At 40.6% G+C, this 16,274-nt stretch overlaps 1 pseudogene; it reads right to left on the bottom strand.

Annotated features, from left to right (window-relative positions):
* Window positions 1–464: 464 nt before the first annotated feature.
* On the bottom strand, window positions 465–1,858 carry LOC147379139 (peptidyl-prolyl cis-trans isomerase D pseudogene; annotated as a pseudogene).
* Between the last annotated feature and the right edge of the window lie 14,416 nt (window positions 1,859–16,274).

Here is a 16,274-nt window from a genome sequence, read left to right as displayed (position 1 = left end):
TTCTTAAGTTAGTGGGACTCCAGGTCTAAACACAGATTCATGTTTTAAAACTTGGCAAGGAATCATGCTTTTAATTGGGACAATTGCCTTAGTCTCCTATCAATTTTGAATTCAACTGATGATACAAACTGAGTCGCACCTTTATTGACTGCCCATCTATTTTTCCCCTAGGGACATCATATTCTAATAATGTCTCCATAATTCTTGTAGGTCACTTCCCCCAATTGCTCATCTAAATTTATATGACAACAATTGTCCAACTTGGGTTCTGACCATTAAACACCACAACATGACCTCTGTCATTTGGGGGCCTTGTTGTCTCTGTTGGTATCAATAAAATTAGCTCCTTAATGGCTTCTTTTACCATCAGTTCTAGCTGATAAAAAGTCACCATGGAGCCTTGTAATCATACTGGTGTCCTCACAACGCTACATTTCTTGTGTCTTTACATGTGATGTAGCTTCCTAGCCTTTTGTAATCTGATCATCTGGTGGGTTTTTCATCTGTGCATAGTATATGGTCTGCTTAATCAAGTGATTCTTTAAATTCTTTCTTTCAGGTGCTATTTCCTGAGCTTTCTTAAGATCAGCCAATGCTTGATCATATTCTTTTAATCCTTGCCATCCTTGGGCTCTACGGTACAGTGCTTTGGTATTTGATGGGTCTATTTCAAGGGCCTCCAAACAGCTATCGACTGCGCCCTGCCAATCAGACATCTTCAGTTTGCAGGCGCCAATATTCAGCACGCAGCTCAAAGCGACAGGCTGCAGCTTTGCTCCGTCTGCGTCCTCAGCAGCAGCCCTGGAACCTTCCACATACCTTAAAACTTTTGTGTATTTTTTAATGGCCATCTCCCAGTTCTGGGATTTGAAAAACGTATTTCCAATGTTTTTTAAGTCTTCTGATATTAATAAAATTTTATCTACATCTTTTAAATCCACATCTGCGTCCTCGGGGAAATCTGGGTGACTGTCACCAGATCCATCCTTTGGGAATATTCCCCAATCATCCCCTTCTTTCAGTTCTCCACATTCTGCAATAACGCACAATTTGGCAGGTTTTTCAGGCTGTCTGTCTGTCAGGGCAGTTACGGATTTTAAACCAACTTTGTATGGATCATTGCTTTTTCCATGCTTCTAGAAATCATTCTCGGAGAAGGCAATGGCACCCCACTCCGGTACTCTTGCCTGGAAAATACCACGGACAGAGGAGCCTGGTGGGTTGCAGTCCATGGGGTCGCTAAGAGTCGGACACGACTGAGCGACTTCACTTTCCCTTTTCACTTGCATGCATTGGAGAAGGAAATGGCAACCCACTCCAGTGTTCTTGCCTGGAGAATCCCAGGGATGGGGGAGCCTGGTGGGCTGCCGTCTATGGGGTCGCACAGAGTCGGGCACGACTGAAGTGACTTAGCAGCAGCAGCAGCAGCAGAAATCATTCTAGCAGCAAATTCACACTGTCTCCTGGAGGTTTAATTATGATGTTAAATCTTGACTACCAGGAGAATGCTCTCAAATCTAATTTCATCCTTATCCATCCTTACATTCCCTTGCTGTTCATCAGGCAGCCTCAAAATTCAATTCTACACATGCTCTCTCAGTTTACGCTGACTAGGTATTAAAGCTCCTTTGGAATATAGTTATTTTCCTAAATTATTAGATCCAGCACATTGAGATGTACCTTGAGTTAAGGCCTCTTGGACAGGATACAAACTGAGAACAAATCTTGAGAGGGAGGGCACTTGTCCTGATGGGAAGAAGTCTTTGTACCATCTCTGAATAATGGGAAAGGAACAGGTCTTAGCAGAGGAGGGTGGGCCACTACTAGGAATATCTTCATCTACTGTGTTAAGCCCCATTCTTTTCCAACCAGGGCCCTGACTTTGGCTTAATATATCTGTCTTGACTAAAAATTTAATTTTCGGAGCTTAGCCACTTTGAATTTATTTTGGTTTCCCACTGTAGGAGATGACAGTTACTTTGTGCACTACCAAAGTACTATAGTCTTCATTTTAGCTTTCGGTTGGTGATTAATCACTTAGCTTATCATTATCTTTTTACAGTGCATCAATCTGGCTAAGGAATAGGCACCTGTTTTAGTCAGCTCAGACTGCCATAACAAAATACCATAGGCTAGGTGACTTAAACACCTGAAATTTACTTCTCAGTGTTCTAGGAAGAGATCAAGGTGCCTGCCAGCTGATTCGGTTCCCAATAAACCTTTTCTTCTTGGTACGCAGACAGCAGCCTTATGGCTGTATCTTCATATGACCTTTCCTTCCCTGTGTGTGGTGGGGAGAGTGAGAAGAGGAGGTGGAAGGGAGGGGAATGTGAAGGAGACAGGGAGGAAAGGAGGGAGAGAAAGAGAGGTCTCTTCCTCTTAATTATAAGACCACCAATTCTATCAGATCAGGATCCTATTCATAAAACTTTGTGTGTGCTCAGTTGCTTCAGTCATGTCTGACTCTTTGCGACCCTGTGGACTGTAGCCCACCAGGCTCCTCAGTCCATGGGATCCTCCAGGCAAGAATACTGGAGTGGGTTACCATGTCCTCCTCCAGGGGATCTTCCCTACCCAGGGATAGAACCTGCATCTGTGTTCTCACATTGCAGGTGGATTCTTTACTGCAGAGCCATCAGGGAAGCCCTATAAAATTGTATTTAACCTTAATTACTATCTTCTAAAAGCCCTGTTTTCAAAGACAATCACATAGGGGGTTAGGACTTCAACCGATGAATTTGAGGGAGCAGGACACAATTCAGTCCACGCTGTTGTCGTTCAGTCACTGAGTCATCTGACTCTTTGCAACCCTGTGTACTGTAGCATGCCAGGCTCCTCTGTTCTCTGCTATCTTTCAGTTTGCTCAAATTAATGTCAATTGAGTAGAAATGCTTTCTAACCATCTCATCCTCTGCTGCCCCCTCCTTCTTTTGCCTTCAATCTTTCTCAGCTTCAGAGTCTTTCCCAATGAGTAGGCTCTTCAAGTGACCGAAGCACTGGAGCTTCAGCTTCAGCATCAGTCCTTCCAATGAATATTCAGGGTTGATTTCCCTTAGGATTGACTGGTTTGATCTCCTTTCAGTCCAAGAGACTCTGAAGAGTCTTCTCCAGCACCACAATTTGAAAGCATCAGTTCTTCAGGACTCAGCCTTCCTTATGGTTCAACTCTCATATTCATACATGACTACTGGAAAAATCATAGCTTTGACTATGTGGACATTTGTCATCAAAGTAATGTCTCTGGTTTTTAATACACTGTCTAGGTTTGACATAGCTTTCAAGGAGCAAGCGTCTTTTAATTTCATGGCTGCAATCACTGTCTGCAGTGATTTTGGAGCCCAAGAAAATAAAATCTGTTACTGCTTTCACTTTTCCCCCTTCTGTTTGTCACGAAGTGATGGGACTGGATGCCACAATCTTAGTTTTTTGAATGTTGAGTTTCAAGCCAGCTTTTTCACCCTCCTGTTTGACCCTCATAAAGAGGCTCTTTAGTTCCTCTACACTTTCTGCCATTAGAGTCGTATCATCTGCCTATCTGAGGTTGCTGATATTTCTCCTGGAAATCTTGATTCCAGCTTGTGCTTCATCCAGCCTGGCATTTCACATGATATACTCTGCATATAAGTTAAATAAACAGGGTTACAACATACAGCCTTATTGTATTCCTTTTCCAATTTGGAACCAGTCAGTTGTTCCATGTCCAGTTCTAACTGTTGCTTCTTGACCTGCATACAAGTTTCTCAGGGGACAGGTAAGGTGGTCTGGTACACTCATCTTTTAAAGAATTTTCCACAGTTACACACAGTCAAAGGCTTTAGTGTAGTCAATGAAGCAGAAGTAGATATTTTCCTGGAACTCCCTTGCCTTGTCCATGATCCAACGAATATTAGCAATTTGATCTCTGGTTCCTCTGCCTTTTCTAAACTCAGCGAGTACATCTGGAATTTTGTCAGTTCACATACTGCTGAAGTGTAGCTTGAAGGATTTTGAGCACAACCTTACTTGCATAGGAGGAAGGGGGTGACAGAGGATGATGGTTGGATGGCATCATCAACTCAATGGACATGAGTTTGAGCAAACTCCAGGAGATAGTAAAGGACAGGGAAGCCTGGCATGCTGCAGTCCATAGGGTTGCAAAGAGTTGGACATGACTGAGTGACTGAAAACAAAACGAGAAATGAGCACAATTGTACAGTAGTTTGAATATTCCTTGGCATTGCCTTTCTTTGGGATTGGAATGAAACTGACCATTTCCAATTTGTGGCCACCACTCAGTTTAGTTCAGGTGTCCAACTCTTTGAGACCCCATGGACTGCAGCATGCCAGGCTTCCCTGTCCATCACCAACTCCCAGAGCTTGCTCAAATTCATGTCCATCGAGTCAGTGATGTCATCCAACTACCTCATCCTCTGTTATCCCCTTCTCCTCCTGCCCTCAATATTTCCTAGCATCAGGGTCTTTTCCAGTGAGTCAGTTCTTTGCATCAGGTGGCCAAAGTCTGGAGTTTCAGTTTCAGCATCAGTCTTTCCCGTGAATATTCAGGACTGGTTTCCTTTAGGATGGACTGGTTGGATCTCTTTGCAGACTAAGGGACTCCCAAGAGTCTTCTCCAACAACACCATTCAAAAGCATCAATTCTTTGGCACTCAGCTTTCTTTATAGTCCAACTCTCACATACACACATGACTACTGGAAAAACCAAAGCTTTGACTAAATGGACCTTTGTTGACAAAGTAATGTCTCTGCTTTTTAATATGCTGTCTGGGTTTGTCCTAGCTTTTCTTCCAAGGAGCAAGTGTCTTTTAATTTCATGGCTGCAGTCACCATCTGCAGTGATTTTGGAGTCCAAGAAAATAAAATCTGTCACTGTTTCCATTGTTTCCCCATCTGTTTGCCATGAAGTGATAGGACTGGATGCCATGATCTTAGTTTTTTGAATGTTTAGTTTTAAGCCAGCTTTTTCACTCTCCTCTTTCACTTTCATCAAGAGGCTCTTCAGTTGCTTCTTGCTTTCTGCCATAAGGATGGTGTCATCTGCGTATCTGAGATTATTGATATTTGTCCCAGTATTCTTGATTCCAGCTTGTGCTTCATCCAGCCTGGCATTTCACATGATGTACTCTGCATATAAGTTAAATAAGCTGGGTGACAATATACAGCCTTGATGTACTCCTTTCCCAATTTGGAACCAGGCTGTTGTTCCATGTCCAGTTTGAACTGTTGCTTCTTGACCTGCATACAGATTTCTCAGGAGGCAGGTCAGGTGGTCTGGTATTCCTATCCTTTGAAGAATTTCCCAGTTTGTTGTGATCCACACAGTCAAAGGCTTTGGCATAGTCAATAAAGCAAATGTAGATGTTTTCCTGTAACTCTCTTGCTTTTTCTATGATCCAGTGGATATTTGCAAGTTGATCTTTGGTTCCTCTGCATTTTCTAAATCCAGCTTGAACATCTGGAAGTTCACAGTTCATGTACTGTTGAAGCCTTGCTTTGAGAATTTTGAGCATTACTTTGCTAGTGTGTGAGATGAGCACAATTGTGCAGTAGTCTGAACATTCTTTAGCATTGCCTTTCTTTGAGACTGGAATGAAAACTGACCTTTTCCAGTCCTGGAGCCACTGCTAAGTTTTTCAAATTTGCTGGCATATTGAGTGCAGCACTTTCACAGCATCATCTTTTAGGATTTGAAATAGCTCAATAGTCCATCACCTCCACTAGGTTTGTTCATAGTGATGCTTCCTAAGGCCCACTTGACTTCGCATTCCAGGATGTCTGGCTCTAGGTGAGTGATCACACCATTGTGGTTATCTGGGTCATGAAGAAAGATCTTTTTTGTATAGCTCTTCTGTGTATTTTTGCCACCTCTTAATATCTTCTGTTTCAGTTAGAGCCATACCATTTCTGTCTTTTATTGTGCCCATTTTTCCATGAAATGTTCCTTTGGCATCTCTAATTTTCTTGAAGAGATTGCTAGTCTTTCCCTTTCTATTATTTTCTTCTATTTCTTTGCATTGATCACCGAGGAAGGCTCTCTTATCTCTCCTTGCTATTCTTTGGAACTCTGCATTCAGATGGGTATACCTTTCTTTTTCTCTTTTGCCTTTAGCTTCTCTTCTTTTCTCAGCTATTTGTAAGGCCTCAACAGCCAACCATTTTGCCTTTTTACATTTCTCTTTCTTGGGGATGGTGTTGATCACGGCCTCCTGTAAATGTCACGAACCTCTGTCCATAGTTCTTCAGTCACTCTGTCTATCAGACCTAATCCTGTGAATCTATTTGTCACTTCCACTGTATAATCTTAAAGGATTTGATTTAGGTCACACCTGAATGGTCTAGTGGTTTTCCCTACTTTCTGAGTTTTCCAAATTTGCTGAGTTTTCAGCTCAGGCCACTGCTGAGTTCTCCAAATTTGCTGACATATTTAGTGCAGTACTTTAACAGCATAATTTTCTAAGATTTGAAATAGCACAGCTAGAGATTTGTCACCTACACTAGTTTTGTTAATCGAAATGCTTCTTAAGGCCCTTTTGACTCCACGCTCCAGGATGTCTGGAAACTAAACCATCACAGTTACCCAGGTCATTACAACTTTTCTTGTATAGTTCTTCTGGTATTCTTGCTACCTCTTCTTAATCTCTTCTGCTTCTGCAATGGCACCCCATTCCAGTACTCTTGCCTGGAAAATCCCATGGATGGAGGAGACTGGTAGGCTGCAGTCCATGGGGTCGCTAGAGTTGGACATGACTGAGAGACTTCACTTTCACTTTTCACTTTCATGCATTGGAGAAGGAAATAGCAACCCACTCCAGCGTTCTTGCCTGGAGAATCCCAGGGACAGGGAAGCCTGGTGGGCTGCCGTCTCTGGGGTCACACAGAGTCGGACATGACTGAAGCGACTTAGCAGCAGCTTCTGTTAGGTTCTCTCCACTTCTGACCTTTATTGTGCCCTTCCTTGTATGAAATATTCCCTTGATATCTCCAATTTTCTTGAAGAGATCTCTCTTTCCTATTCTATTGTTTTACTCTATTTATTCTGTTGTTTTCCTCTATTTCTTTTCATTCTCCATTTAAGAAGGCTTATCTCTCCCTGTCATTCTCTGGAACTCTGCATTCACTTGGCTGTATCTTTCCCTTTCTCCCTTGCCTTTTGCTTCTCTTCTTTCCTCAGCTATCTGTGATTCATGATTTAGTCTACCTACTAAATACCAAATCCAGTGAAACATAATCAGTGTCTCAGTGTTCATTTACTATAAGAAAAAAATTAAGTACAAAATATACATTGGCAGTTAAATGGACATATTGTAGTCTAATCATATAATGGAACACTACAGCAGTGCTAAAGAGGAATAAATAATTTCTATACACAACAATGTGGATGAATCTCAAAATAATTGTACCAAGTAAAGAAATTTTTTATGCTCAAAATTCTCCAAGCCAGGCTTCAGCAATACATGAACCATGAACTTCCTGATGTTCAAGCTGGTTTTAGAAAAGGCAGAGGAACCAGAGGTCAAATTGCCAACATCCGCTGGATCATGGAAAAAGCAAGAGAGGTCCAGAAAAACATCTATTTCTGCTTTATTGACTATGCCAAAGCCTTTGACTGTGTGGATCACAATAAACTGTGGAAAATTCTGAAAGAGATGGGAATACTAGACCACCTGACCTGACTCTTGAGAAATCTATATGCAGGTCAGGAAGCAACAGTTAGAACGGGACATGGAATAACAGACTGGTTCCAAATAGGAAAAGGAGTTCGTCAAGGCTGTATATTGTCATTCTGTTTATTTAACTTATATGCAGAGTACATCATGAGAAATGCTGGGCTGGAAGAAGCACAAGCTGGAATCAAGATTGCCGGGAGAAATATCAATAACCTCAGATATGCAGATGACACCACCCTTATGGCAGAAAGTGAAGAGGAACTCAAAAGCCTCTTGATGAAAGTGAAAGAGGAGAGTGAAAAAGCGGGCTTAAAGCTCAACATTCAGAAAATGAAGATCATGGCATCCGGTCCCATCACTTCATGGGAAATAGATGGGGAAACAGTGGACACAGTGTCAGACTTTATTTTTCTGGGCTCCAAAATCACTGCAGATGGTGATTTCAGCCATGAAATTAAAAGACGCTTACTCCTTGGAAGGAAAGTTATGTCCAACCTAGATAGCATATTCAAAAGCAGAGACATTACTTTGCCAACAAAGGTCCGTCTAGTTAAGGCTATGGTTTTTCCTGTGGTCATGTATGGATGTGAGAGTTGGACTGTGAAGAAGGCTGAACGCCAAAGAATTGATGCTTTTGAACTGTGGTATTGGAGAAGACTCTTGAGAGTCCCTTGGACTGCAAGGAGATCCAACCAGTCCATTCTGAAGGAGATCAGCCCTGGGATTTCTTTGGAAGGAATGATGCTAAAGCTGAAACTCCAGTACTTTGGCCACCTCATGCGAAGAGTTGACTCATTGGAAAAGACTCTGATGCTGAGAGGGATTGGGGGCAGGAGGAGAAGGGGATGACAGAGGATGAGATGGCTGGATGGCATCACTGACTCGATGGATGTGAGTCTGAGTGAACTCCGGGAGTTGGTGATGGATAGGGAAGCCTGGCGTGCTGCGACTCACGGGGTCGCAAAGAGTTGGACAAGACTGAGCGACTGAACTGAACTGAACTTAATAGATTATTCAGGGCTTCCCTGGTGGCTCAGATGGTAAAGAGCCTGCTTGCAATGCAGGAGACCCAGGTACAATCCCTGGGTCAGGAAGATCACCCAGAGAAGGGAATGACTATCCACTCCAGTATTCTTGCCTGGAGAATCCCATGGACAGGGTAGCCTGGCAGGCTACAAATCCATAGGCTCGCAAAGAATCACACATGACTGAGCAACTAACATTTTCCCTTTCAATATATTATTCAGTTTATATAAAATTCTGGAAAATGAAGTTAATCTATGGTGACAGAAAGCAGACCAGTAGCTGCCTGAATGGATGAATAAAGGCAGAGAGAGAGGAGAGAGGTGAAGTCACTCAGTCATGTCCAACTCTTTGTGATCCCATGGACTATAGCCTGCAAGGCTCCTCTGTCCATGGGATTTATCAGGCAAGAATATTGGAGTGGGTTGCCATTTCCTTCTCTAGAGGATCTTCCCAACCCAGGGATTGAGCCTGGGTGTCCTGCACTGCAGGCAGACTCCTTACTGGCTGAGTCAGGAGGGAAGTCCAAAAAAGTGAAAGTGACTCAGTCGTGTTTGGCTCTTTGAACAGTCCAGGCAGTTCTCCAGGCCAGAATACTCGAGTGGGTAGCTGCTTCCCTTCTCCAGCAGATCTTCCCATCCCAAGAATCAACTGGGTTCTCCTGCATTGCAGGCAGATTCTTTACCAGCTGAGCTATCAGCGAAACCCCAATAAAGGCAGAGAGGGATGGATTACAAAGTGATATGAGGCAACTTTTAGAGTTGATGGATATATTATCTTGATTATGGTGATGGTTCCATGGGTTTATATAGGTTACAGATTAGTAAATCATATACTTTAAATATGTGCAGCTTATTATATATCAATCAGACCTCAATATAACTGTAAAAAATAAAACTAAATCTACAAAACAAAACAAACAAAACATACCAAGTATCTGCCATATATACTAGTAAGTGCTTAATGCACATCTACCTAAACATCATTGAAAGAAGACGCTTATATTCATTGATTGTTTCCATGGTTGCAGAAAAACTGCAAGGTCCTGGTAACTTTTTATTAAAATTTGATCCCTAGAAATGTCATAACACTAAGATTAAAGAAAAAGTCCAAATGTTTCTGGAACTGGGTAATAGTGGCTGCTTCTTGAAAGAACTAAGAGGCTAGGGGGAAAAGATAGGTAACTTTTAAAATTGGTCACATGCATGTAGTATTTATATTAAGAGGTTCATCTTCTCAATGTAATAGAGGAGGGCAAATTATAGAGGAGAGAACAGTGATCTAAGGAAGCAGCCATGAGCCAAGGAATGTGGGCAACCTCTAGAAGCTAGAGGCAAGGAAGTAGATTTTCACTTAGAGCCTCCAAAAGAACTCAGTCCTGTGGACACTATTTAGAGCTTCTGACTCTAGAACTGTAAGATAATAAACTTGTATTGCTGTAAAGCCACATGTTTTCGGCAAAATGTTACAGTAGCAATAGAAAACTAATATTAGATCCTAGTTCATCTCATAGTTGAGAAAATACTTATGTAAGTTTGACAAAATTAGTAGGAAACCAGCAAAAAAGGTTATTTTTAAGAAAAAATTTGATATTTAAAAAATGCAGTAAAAAATCACAGGAATTGATTTGAATGTGTTTCCATAAAATATTTTATCCAGTGATGATTTATAGCAAATAAAGCAAATTAAACATGTGTAAGCTTCTGGTGGTGATGATGAAATTAAGCAACTAGTCATTCATTGAGAGTAAGACCACACTTCCACCCAGTTTATCAGTATCACTGAATACTAGAATACACTAGACAATGCTTTAAGAGTTTTAAGGGAAAGTAAATTCAGTTATATTGACAGCATTACTTCCTATTCTTTAATATGTAGTTATTGAGGATATTCTTCTGAAAAACAAGAAGATTAACCAAGAACATAGACGAAGATTCTAGAAGAGTAGCTCCAACTTTGGAGCAGAGTAAAGGGAGGCTCTTAGCAGTACAGTAGAATTTAAGAACAGTTAGGCAAAGTAGGGGTAGAAGGCCAAAGGTCAGTCAGGTGTGATCACCAGAGGACAAAAGAAAGAGATCATCTCTGTAAAAGGATAGAGAAAACAGAAAAACTTGATTAGATAAACTATGTAAAACATACAGGAAAAAAAGTACAATTTGAAGCTCTAGAAGCAATAAAGCCAAATGAGCAGCTTATGGTCCAAGTATGATGCACGTATATTTGGGCAATGGATAATAAGGGGAGAGAATTTATTTGATCCTTGCTCTGCATGTTTTGAGTGGCTTTCTAGTGGTTGTGACAGAGGTCTTAAAGAGAAAGAGAAAGTGAAAGTTGTTCAGTTGGCTCTGACTCCTTGTGACCCCATGGACTGTCCATGGAATTCTCCAGGCCAGAATACTGGAGTGGGTAGTCTTTCCTTTCTCCAGGGGATCTTCCCAACCCAGGTCTCCCGCATTGCAGGTGGATTCTTTACCAGCTGAGCCACAAGGGAAGCCCAAGAATACTGGAGTGGGTAGCCTAGAGACGAAAATGTAATCCCGGCACTTTCCATAGCTTGGAAGTTGGCTGTTAATTTAGAATCAACTAATAGACAAAACACAAATGATATTGACTGTGTTTAAGGGAGGTGAGTAGAAGGTGGGAAGGAAGAATGGTGGTATTAACACTAGAACTGAAATATTATCGTAGGTTGAAGTATTATCTAGAGTTTCACAGTATTCTGTTAAAAGTTACAAAGATAACCAACAAAAGAGCTGAAACTAATGTAACTTATAAAGAAAGCTGAGCACAGAAGAATTGATGCTTTTGAACTGTGGTGTTGGAGAAGACTCTTGAGAGTCCCTTCGACTGCAAGGAGATCCAACCAGTCCATCCTAAAGGAGATCAATCCTGGGTGTTCACTGGAAGGACTGATGTTGAAGCTGAAACTCCAGTACTTTGGCCACCTAATGCGAAGAGCTGACTCATTTGAAAAGATCCTGATTCTGGGAAAGATTGAGTGCAGGAGGAGAAGGGGACGACAGAGGATGAGATGGTTGGATGGCATCACTGACTCGATGGACATGGGTTTGGGTGGACTCAGGGAGTTGGTGATGGACAGGGAGGCCTGGCGTGCTGCGATTCATGGGGTCGCAAAGAGTCAGACACGACTGAGCGACTGAACTGAAGTATCAGAAGACTGGTTGTTAACACAATCCTCATCTTCTATGAGCGTGTCCTTAGATACTGTCTAAAACTGATATGAGAATATTTAGAAATACTGAAGTAATCACAAACAAAAACATGTAAAATAGGTTGTCCCTGGTGAATAGGCATAGAGGTAGAAACGATTAGCATGAGATTTGTTGCTTTTCATCACAAATTCTTTTGTGCAGTTTGTTACAGTATAATTTGTTTCATTTGTTGCCATTTGTGCACTTCTTTGATTGAAAAAAACATTAGAGACTGGTTGCTCTGTTTATATGGAAACAATAGTTTAGACATCTACCTTTATCAAAGTTGACTCCCTGAAATATGCCAGGCCTCCTTTCAGAATTTTTAAAATGAAATTCCAAGGACACCAAGATACTTGGACTAAGCAAATGGCTGTTCTACTGATACTTTACTCTTTACCCTAAATGATATTTACTTAGTTTCTCAGTCGTGTCTGACTCTTTGTGACCCCATGGATTTGTAGCCTGCCAGGTTACTCTATCCATGGGATTCTCCAGGCAAGAATACTGGAGTGGATAGTCATTCCCTTCTCCAGGGGGTTTTCTCAACTCAGGGATCAAACTCAGGTCTGCTGCATTACAGGCAGATTCTTTACTATCTGAGATACCACAGAAGCCCAAATGACATTTAAGAGTCCTTAATTCTACCATTACTAGCTCCAGCACTCTGCTTTCTTTTTTAAAGTGTCTGAGTAGTTCTTTTCCTCATTTTTTGGGGGGACAGAGTTTTTCCTGAATCCAGTTTTACTGATTCTGAAAGGGGAGGACTTCTGGTCTTGGGACAGAATTGATTTTTCATGTTTAGAAGGAGTTGGGAAAAAAGAGGGGTGAGATGAGGTGGGAGGTAGGAGGGAGGTTCCAGAGGGAGGGGATATATGTATACCTATGGCTGATTCATGCTGATGTATGGCAGAAACCAATACAATATTGTAAGGCAATTGTCCTTCAATTAAAAATAAATAAATTAAAATGTTTTAAAAAATGGAATGGAAAAAGTCACAGTTTAATTTGATAGGTAGGCCACTATGGCACATTACTGCCACCAGTTGGCAGCACACCTTAATTGCAAGAGTAGAAAAGATGGGAAAACCATTTATGATTTTTGCAAAAGTCTAGCTGATAAACAACAGGAAATATCCTGTAGGCAAGTGAAAAATGCAAAGGAAGAATACTTGATTTGGGAAGAGTAAATTGAGACAGTGGTCATGATCCCTAAAATACTGTGTTACAGATATCCATGTGGTTTGTGGAGGCAGTCAAAATGAAGTATGATCAGAAGACTTTTCTTTAGTCTAAATATCAAGAGGTGTGTCTGGAACTCTATTATAAGGTATGGGAAAGGGGAGAATTATGAATAAAATGTTACTTCAAACAGTTTTTCTTACAAGATCTATATGAGGAAAACTATAAAATTCTGATAAACACAATCAGAAAAGAACGAAATAAATGAAGAGATGGCTAGAAAGACTCAGTATCATCAAGACCTCAGTTCTTCCCAAATTGATCTTAGATTCAATGCAATACAAATGAAAATCCCAGCAAGTTATTTCATGAATATCAACAAATTGATTCTGAAGTTTATATCGAGAGGCAAAAGACCCAGAATAGCCAGCATAATATTGAAGGAGAGGAACAAAGGTACCAGGACTAATGGTACCTGACTTCAAGACTTAAATATTAAGGTACAGTAATCAAGACAGCTGTGGTACTCATGAAAGAATAGACAAATAGATCAATGGAAGAGAACAGAGAGCCCAGAAGTAGACTCCGATAAATATCATCAACTGATCTTTGACACAGGAGTAAAGGTAATATAGTGGAGTAAAGATAGTTTTTTCAATAAATGTTGCTAGAAGAACTGCATACCCACATCCCCCCCAAAGAAGAATCTAGACACAGGTCTTAGATCCTTCATAAAAATTAACTCAAAATGGATCATAGACCTAAACGTAAAATGCAAGACTATGAAACTCCTAGATGATAATTTAGGAGAAAATCTAAATGACCATAGGTAGGGTGATACCTTTTTATGTATTACCCAACTCTAAAGACACAATCCATGAAAGAAATAATTGATAAGCTGGACTTTCATAAAATTAAAAACTTCTGCCCTGGAAACGACAATGCCAAGAGAATCAGAAGGCAAGCCACATACTGGGAAAAAATATTTGCAAAAGACATATCTGATAAAAGACTGTTGTACAAATAACTCTTAAAACTCAGCTATAAGAAAACAAACAACCCAATTTAAAAATGAGCCAAAGACCTTAATAGACATGTCACCAGATACACAATGGCAAACATGCACACGAAAAGGTGGTCTACATAATGTGCCGTCAGAGAAGTGCAAATTAAAGCAACAATGAGATATCATAACATGCTGATTAGAATGGCCAGAATCTGGAACACTTTCAGCACCAAATGCTGATGAGGATATGGAGCAACAGCAACTCTCTTACATTGCTGGTGGGGGTGCAAAATAGTACTGCCACTTCGGAAGACAGTTTAGCAGTGTCTTACAAAACTAAAGAGACTCTTACCATATGATCCAGCAATCACGCTCCTTGGTATTTACTCAGAGGAGTTGAAAACTTATGTCTGCACAAAGACCTATACAGGAATGTTTGTTGTTGTTGTTTAGTGACTCATTTGTGCCCGATTCTTTGCGACCCATGGACTGTAGCCCACCAGGCTCCTCTGTCCATGGGATTTCTCAGGCAAGAATACTGGAGTGAGTTGTCATTTCCTTCTCCAGGGGATCTTTCTGACCCAGGAATTGAACATGCATCTCCTGCATTGGCAGGTAGAGTCTTTACCACTTAGCCACTGGGGAAGTCCACAGGAACTTTATTCATAATTGCCAAAACTTGGAAGCAAACAACAGGTCCCAGTTACGTGTGTGTGAGTGAATGAATAAATAAGACTGTGGTATATCTGGACAATGAATTATTCTCTAAAAAGAAATGAGCCATTAAACCATCAAAAGACATGGAAGAGGCATGGAAATGGCTAAAATGCATATTACAATGTGAGAGAAGCCACTGAAAAGGCTACCTATCCATATGACAATAAAAATTAGTGATTTCCAGGGATGAGGGAGGAGGAGGGATGAATACAGAGTGTGGAGGATTTTTAGGGCAATGAAAAAACTATTATAATGATGGACGTATGTCACTACACATTTGTTTAAACTCATAGAAAGTACAATACTAAGAGTGAACCCTAGGGAATTGCCTGTGGACTTTGAGTGATTATAATATGTCAATATAGGTTTATCCTCAGTAACAACTGTATCATTCTGGTGAATGATGTTGATTACAGGGGAGGCTATACATGTGTGCACGCTCAATTTTGTTGTGAACCTAACAGTGCTCTAAAAAAAAGTCATTAAAAAAAAAAAGGCTTCTGTGAAAGGAATGCAATCATTACTGTCATGAAGCAAGTTGGCTGAATGTCTTTTACTTTAAGCAGGATTCTAAGGTCAACGGAATAACTTTGAAATCTTCTTCATGCTAAAATTATCCAGAAGGGAAAAAGATGTAAGTTCAGTCAAAATTTAGAAGGAGTTCTGCCATCTAAATAGCCACAAGTTAGCTTTTTATAAGGCAAAGTTCTTCACATTGTTGGGTAATAAATGTTAACAATTTATTCTGTGAAGCATTTATATTACATTTACATGTAATTCTGTAATGTAATTAAAAATTTATAGTAATAAAACTTTCAAATTTAGTATTTTATGTTTATATACTTTTGGACCAGATTGGCTAAGAGATTGAGTTGAAACAAAAGTCTAATAGGCATGTGCTTCCTCTTTAGACAACTAACCTATCAACCTGAATCTTCAAAGTGGGTCAGGTCTCATTTCAGGTCAAATATTTGTTCTATTGATACTTTACTCCCTACCCCAAATAATACTTAAGAATCCTTAGCTCTATCCACACTAGTTCCAGGTATTCCTTTTGACATTTTTGTTCATACCTCTAACTTGAAGCTGTTAATAAAAATTGTGGTGTTTGAAAACCGTTGCCGAGGTCTTTGGACTCTTGGTTAAGAATTTCATGAAAGCAGAGGCTCCTGGGAAACATATGGCTCTGCAACAGTCAACTTGTTGTAGGACCTATAGACTTCTCTGGTGGCTCAGACGGTAAAACGTCTGCCTACAATGTGGGAGACGCAGTTTCGATCCCTGGGTTGGGAAGATCCTTTGGAGAAGGAAATGGCAACCCACTCCAGTACTCTTGCCTGGAAAATCCCATGGACGGAGGAGGCTACAATTCACGGGGTTGCAAAGAGTCAGACATGACTAAGCGACTGAACTTAAACTTTCTACTTTATCTTGATAGGGCTTCTCTGATAGCTCAGTTGGTGAAGAATC

The sequence above is a fragment of the Bos grunniens genome, chromosome 1, assembly GCF_055505025.1.
Source record: "Bos grunniens cultivar Pamir isolate PY7600 chromosome 1, Bosgru_T2T1.0, whole genome shotgun sequence".
Lineage (NCBI taxonomy): Eukaryota > Metazoa > Chordata > Mammalia > Artiodactyla > Bovidae > Bos > Bos grunniens.
Note: the sequence above shows the minus strand (reverse complement) of the source record. Positions and strands in the feature narration are given on the sequence as shown.